Genomic DNA, 6,574 nt, shown 5'->3' with positions numbered 1-6,574 from the left:
TAATCCAGGGCTGACGCTCACTTCCACAAATTCACACTGTATTATCCTTTTACCAAATGAGACTTGTGTTCTTCGTGTCATGGTCAAAAAAAACTATGGGAAGGTCTGTGAATCAGTAATTTATTGACCGTGTTTCTTTCTACCCATCTTAGTGTAAATTTACTTCCAGACTTAAATCTTTTGGTCTTTAGTGTATGGTTGTTGTTTCTTTAATAAAAAGAGGACTAAATTGTTTCCTAAATATTTGGGTATTGTTGTTGCCAACTATTAAGCTTTTATCAATTGATTCATACTTTTTTTTTTTAGATATAAGCATTCAACATTCCAGAAATAATAAATTACCATACAGTCTGTCCTGTACAAAAGATGTAATTTTAGTTGTCTGATCAAGGTTAAAAATATTAATTAGATTCAAATAAACAGTGCATGGCAGCAAACTTCTACGTTGTTTCCTAGTATTGTGAATACTTCCATTCAGTGTGTGTCAGTGTCTACATGTCCTTTGCCTCTGCTCTACATTTTTCTTTATGGAGTTTTGGATGTCAAAGAATTTGCCTCTATTATCATTTCACATTCATGATTTCTCAGTAAAAGCCAAAAACTTGCAGTGAAATTGGATACCTTCAACTTCTGTTGGTGACATCTGGTCAGAGACAGAGGAGAACAGCGTGTGTGTGTGTGTGTGTGTGTGTGTGTGTGTGTGTGTGTGTGTGTGTGTGCGTGTGTGTGTGTGTGTGTGTGTGTGTGTGTGTAAGCAGGAGGGGATGCAGCTGCAGCCTACTTATATGATGGTAGGGGTTCATAAGCAGATGGGGGCTTCAGACTGCACTGCAACATGATAGCCATTTTCAAATGCCCACATATTTAAAAAGAAAAAAAAGAGTCTTGAACAAAATCCCTTTATGTCCCCATGTTCCTGAACATAGCATCCAAAGGCAACTCTGTAATTTCTATTTCTCATCATTGACAAATCATAATTTTGAACTTAGGCACATGAAAACATATGTTGTAATGATTTAAGTTTCCAATAACTTAAATGGCTGGCTCATTTTGGATTCCTGAGAATACAGTTTTGTCCAGAAAAAGAATTTTGGTATCTGAACTGAAAGAAATCTAATATTAGGAATGCATCTTCGTAGTTCATCTCTCAATGCTCCGTCTTCCACCAGGGTTTTTAGCGTAAAGCCTCTTGAGGCACAATCATATCAATTTTTTACAATCTAACAGTCTGATTGGAATTTCAGTTATCAATAGCATGGTAAAAAACACTAGGTAGACATTAAAAATGTCTTAAGAATTTTTACTCTGAAAATACAGTTTAAAATAATAAAAAAAAATAATAAAAAAGTTAAGAAATAATTATATATGTTAAAATGGGTGGTATTGGTGGTAGGATTTAGGAATTTTATTCTGCCTGCAGATGAGGAATTGTGATTGGAGGCAGATTAAAAAAGATACCTCAGAGGAAATGAAAAGTTTTATCCAAATTATAATCCACTCATATATAAGAGCTGAGTCACTATGATTGAGTGACGTTGGATATTTATTGTACCTTACTGCCAAAGCAACCAGTTACATTTCCACAACCAACTTTAGCTTGATGTCAGTCTTCATTAAACTACCTGATCCACATTTCGTTTTCGATGGTGACTGTAAGGTTAACCATCACATCATAATCAAATATTTGTTGGACCTGAGTGATTTCAAAAAGACTGTCTACATATTTTTAAATGAAAAACGACAGGCTGCAGGAACAAAAAACAGTCACAGGAGCATTTTGTTCAAACAAAAAAGTACAAGAAAGAAAAAGAAAACAAAGACTGTACAGTATTTTAAGGAGTATTTGTCCGTGTCAAAATAAGCAAATACGTTCATCATTTGCTAAAGTTTGAATGAATCATTATCATTACTTTATATGATTAGCAAGCATTAGAGGTGTTGATTCTGACTAGCTGTTTCTCATTTTAAGTCATCACATTGAGTGGATCTAATTGGCTGTAGCTTCATCACAGACATTTTTCATCTCAGTGAATTTTCAGCAAGCAAATAGCTGAGCTATTCACTAGAATCTAATGCAATCACACAAACTCTCCCATATAAAAATATGGCCTCTATTAATGATGAACAACGTGAGCTAATAGCCTAAGTACTTTCACTACTCAGTGCACAACTAGAGCATGTAAATCCTCCTACGTTACCAAGTCTGGACATGAGTTACAGCTGCTATAATGTGGTGGCTGTTTCACTTTTATCACACCAATTATAGTTAAAAACATGACGCCTGCATAAGTGCCTGTTTGAATTTTCACTGGTCAGGGGAAAGGATGGAGAGCATGGAGGGCTGCAGAGGGAAACATACACTAAACGTTGTGAAGTGAAGGTTTACGAAGAGCCTATCCCCCCAGCAGGAGATGTTTTATTAGTGGTGTTTAAATGACCAGCTTGTTAAACATCAAGCAGCAGGCGAATAGCCAGGCGGCTGTGGCCTCAGGATCCACTGCACTGCGACATCACTGGCTATTTTCACCCTCTTCAGAGCTTTATTTGACATGCTAGTGTGTAGACAGGGCTGTTTCAAGACACAATAATCACTTTTAACTCGAGGTGAAACTTTAGATTCACACCTGTGAGCGGGAGTCGGGACAGGGGTGGTCCAGGTTTTTTCAGAATCTATATCGCAAAGAAAAGAAAGGAGGTAGAAATAGACAAATGATGTCCAGATGATGCAGAGACATGAAGAGAATAATCTGAATATTCATTTGTGTAATAGTTTGAAAACAAGTTTGTACTATAAAACCCCACTAGGGATTAATAAAGTGAATTTTATCTTAATCTTAATCTTAAAGTAAGCAATTCACACAAGTGTGAATGAGCGAGAGACGACTGTTGGGTATGACTGTAAAGTGTTGTGCTGTGTAGTTAATTGTAGTTAATCAACCCAGTTGACATGTTAGTTCGCAAGCCTCGTGCAGGAAACCTCATACCGTAGAGCATATGTGTCAAATTCAAGGCCCGGGGGCCAAATGTGGCCCGCCACATCATTTTATGTGGCCCGCGAGAGCATAAAAGGTCAGGGTGCCTAAAAATAAATAGACAGAAAGTGTGCTTTGAACAAAAACTACATTTCCCACAATGCAGTTATTAAGTCCATTTTAACTATGACAAAAACGTTTTGAACAAAGTTAATGTCCTAAGTTGTGGAGTTCTGTGGGTTTAATAACCTGACGAGAGGATTTATGTTAAAGCAGAGCAACAAGCAAACATATTACAGTTTGTACTTCTTCAAGTTACAAACTGTAATGTTTGTAACTTGAATAAGTAATAAATTCAGAGTTATTAAACATTGATGAGTTGTGACATTAATTTTACATTACATTAAGTTACATTTATAAGTTACATCTGGCCTTTTGAGGACAGCCATGATGCTGATGTGGCCCTCGGTGAAAATGAGTTTGACACCCCTGCTGCAGAGATCGGTTAAGATGGATAGGTATTCTCCAGGCTGCTAAAATGTGCTATCGTGTTGTGTTTGAGAAAGGTGTTGACTATAGACTCTCGTTGAGAGTAATGGTTACTTAGTTATATTGTTAAGCTGCTACCAACAGGTCATTGTGTTTGCACTAAATAAGTCAGTTATGTTAAAATAGTTTTGATATGAATTTGATATTTTGGTTCTCCTTAGTTTATGTTTCAGTAATGCAACAGTTTACTTTTATAATTAGTAATTTATTTACACTTATTGTGCAATTGTTACTTGTTGTTTTGCGCGACTGTTTTTTTTTGGGGGGGTTTGGTGAACATTTAAATATTTTTGATGTTGTGTCAATTAATAAAATGGCGCTGGCTTGGGAAGACTTTACTCCTGTGTGCCTCGTTATTGATCCGCAGCCAGTGTAGAACCACTGATTCACAGTGCTTTTACCCTGTGCATCACACGAGCTGGTCCAGATTCCCCTAGGTCTGGCGCTGGTTACATTTGCAAATAAATACTCAAAGATTAATGTTTCTAATCAAATGAAAAGAATTAATAATAATCAAATGTAAGATTAGACATCTTTCCCTCACTTGAAGGTCATGCGACTATCTGAAAAAGGAATGATCCCAGGAGATTAATTCTACAGTCATGGAAAATATGGGACATTGTTTGTGTTCTTCAGTGATGATGATGACACAGAACAACAAGACATGGGAAAAGGAGAAAAAGACTATTAATTTCAGGAATATCAAAGAATATTCCCTCTCCAGTCTCTTAATTTAAAGCCCTCCCGGAAAGTAGTTCATGTCTGCAAAACTACAGTCTTGACACCAAAAAAATACAACAAGGGAAAGGTCTTGTGAACATTATTTATTACTGCCTTCAATTAAAAGGACTTTGTGGGGAATTTAGCATAATGGGCTGTAAGACATGGTGATCACCATTTTTCAAGCAGCTAATGGAAAAACCAAGCGACAGATTCATTGAACATGATCTTTTTTAATGTGAATATTGAGCTGAAATGAATAATGTCCTTTAAGACTTTATTACTTCATAATACATAGAATTCTAACATATTATTATTGATGAGAACCGCCTTTAGAATTAACGTTGAATCCTCGGTTTAGCATTAAGGTTAGTGTGTAAAGCAGTTATATGTTGTGCCATGTCACATTATCTGGTTTCAAAATATAAATTGTAAATTAAGGACAAGAGGACAAATTCACCGTACGAGAAGTTTTACCTGCTGTCAATTAAAATCACCACTTTTTCCCCCCACTTAGTTTAACAGTTATTTATATGCAATTAAAAAAATAAAAATGTAAAAGGAGGGGCCACTGTGTAAATCATCTTGCTAATGAATTCCTTGTAATCAAATGGCCTTCAGTCCATTGGCCTTGTGATGGCCATAGTTACTGGGAGGCTCCTGAGCGCCGACCATTGAGCAACAGTTTATGGACACTGTAGTGATGTTTTCTGTCATATTGAAACTCTGAACTCTGTTTCTAAGCTCAGAGTTTTTTTTATTGAAAAATAGAAAATTAAAAAATATGCTTCAGTTTCACCAGAATCCACAAGTAAAGGGAAACCTGGCCTCCACTAAGACTTATCTAGATGTTTCCTCCTCACATGAAGTCTTGATGCTTATTCTGTTCTCGTTAAAGATTTATTGAGTTTATATTAGCGCTTGATAATATTTTGTTTTTGCCCAGGAAAATATGATTATAGGTAGAAACTTAGGGAGTGTGACTGTTAATGCGGATCTGAGGATACCTACCATATACAGGCAAAGAGCTCCAAGGCTTTTCCACAAACAATCCACTAAACTTCATAGAGGACATTTTATCTGTTGTAACTCAAAAGAAGATTTATCGTCAAATCCACATGCAAAAATCTAAATAGACCTCTGCATATGAATGTTAGAACGCTGAGTGTCAGTATGCAGTTCATTTGTGTTCCTGGCTACACTGAGGTGGTCTGGTCTGTCATAACTGTGACTGATGCATGATCACCATTTTCCAAATCCCCTTCTGGAGCAGATGCAGGTTTGTCTGGATTCGATGCAGCTGAAGTCAAGAGTTACCTCGCTACAATACAATGTCAGGAATAACATATTTATTTGGTACCTATGAGACAAAGTCAAATTCAGATGTGTCTTGACTTGGAAAAGAAAGACTGCAATAAAAATTGCAATAATGCAGGCTGATGGCCACCAAATCTGTCCAGTGAGTGAACTGTCTGTTAGCTTCTGTAACTCTTTGAGTTTTGGTTAGTTTTTGAAACACCAATGAGACCTAGTACAGAAAGCACAGATGAACAATGATCTCGATGTCGCAAGGCAAAAGCTAAAACATGGAGCTAACATGTCAGGGTACTATGTCATCAGGTTAGAGGACATCTTCCTACTAAACTGATTCTTCATTATTATCATTTATTTCTTTATGTATTCTAAACTTGCAAAAATATTTATATTGTGTTTTCTTTCTGACTACTGAATATTTTTTTCCCAGTTGGTTTACAGGAGCATAAATGGGCTTATATTGTCTGAGTCCTCAATTGCCCAGGGCGGCACGGTGGCGCAGTGGTTAGCGCTGTGCCACTGCGCCAACTCTGTCCTCCCCTGGCCTCCACAGGAGGCCGGGAGAGCACAATTTCAAAGATAAACATAAATTGACAGTGACAGTCTACGTTTGAGTGTGGGACTCCGTTGTGTTCTCAGAGCAAACGAGGACGGGGAGCAGGAGTCAGACGACTGACTGCACAGGGACTGCACAAGCTTCCTGCCATCACTGAAAAGCTAAATCTGCTTGAAGAAGATATGAATGTTTGAAAACCTCAGTTGGAAAGCAGGGAGCGATATGTAGTTTGACTTGCACAGGATTCGTGCTGTCATGGAGTCTAGGTAAAACAAGCTGAACTGTGAACTTATGCAGTACAGTATTCTATTAACCACAGCCTGATTTCTCTGTAAGAAAGAGTAAATGCTGGCAGCACAGACACAGGGAAGTATTAACAACCCACTGGAGAGTGGTTTGACTCCATGACATATTTCATGAGCCAGAAGGATGAGTACAGTACAGTACTAAGGTTTTTTGGCTC

Source organism: Antennarius striatus, chromosome 3 (genome assembly GCF_040054535.1).
Source record: "Antennarius striatus isolate MH-2024 chromosome 3, ASM4005453v1, whole genome shotgun sequence".
NCBI lineage: Eukaryota > Metazoa > Chordata > Actinopteri > Lophiiformes > Antennariidae > Antennarius > Antennarius striatus.
This window is presented reverse-complemented; position numbering follows the sequence as displayed.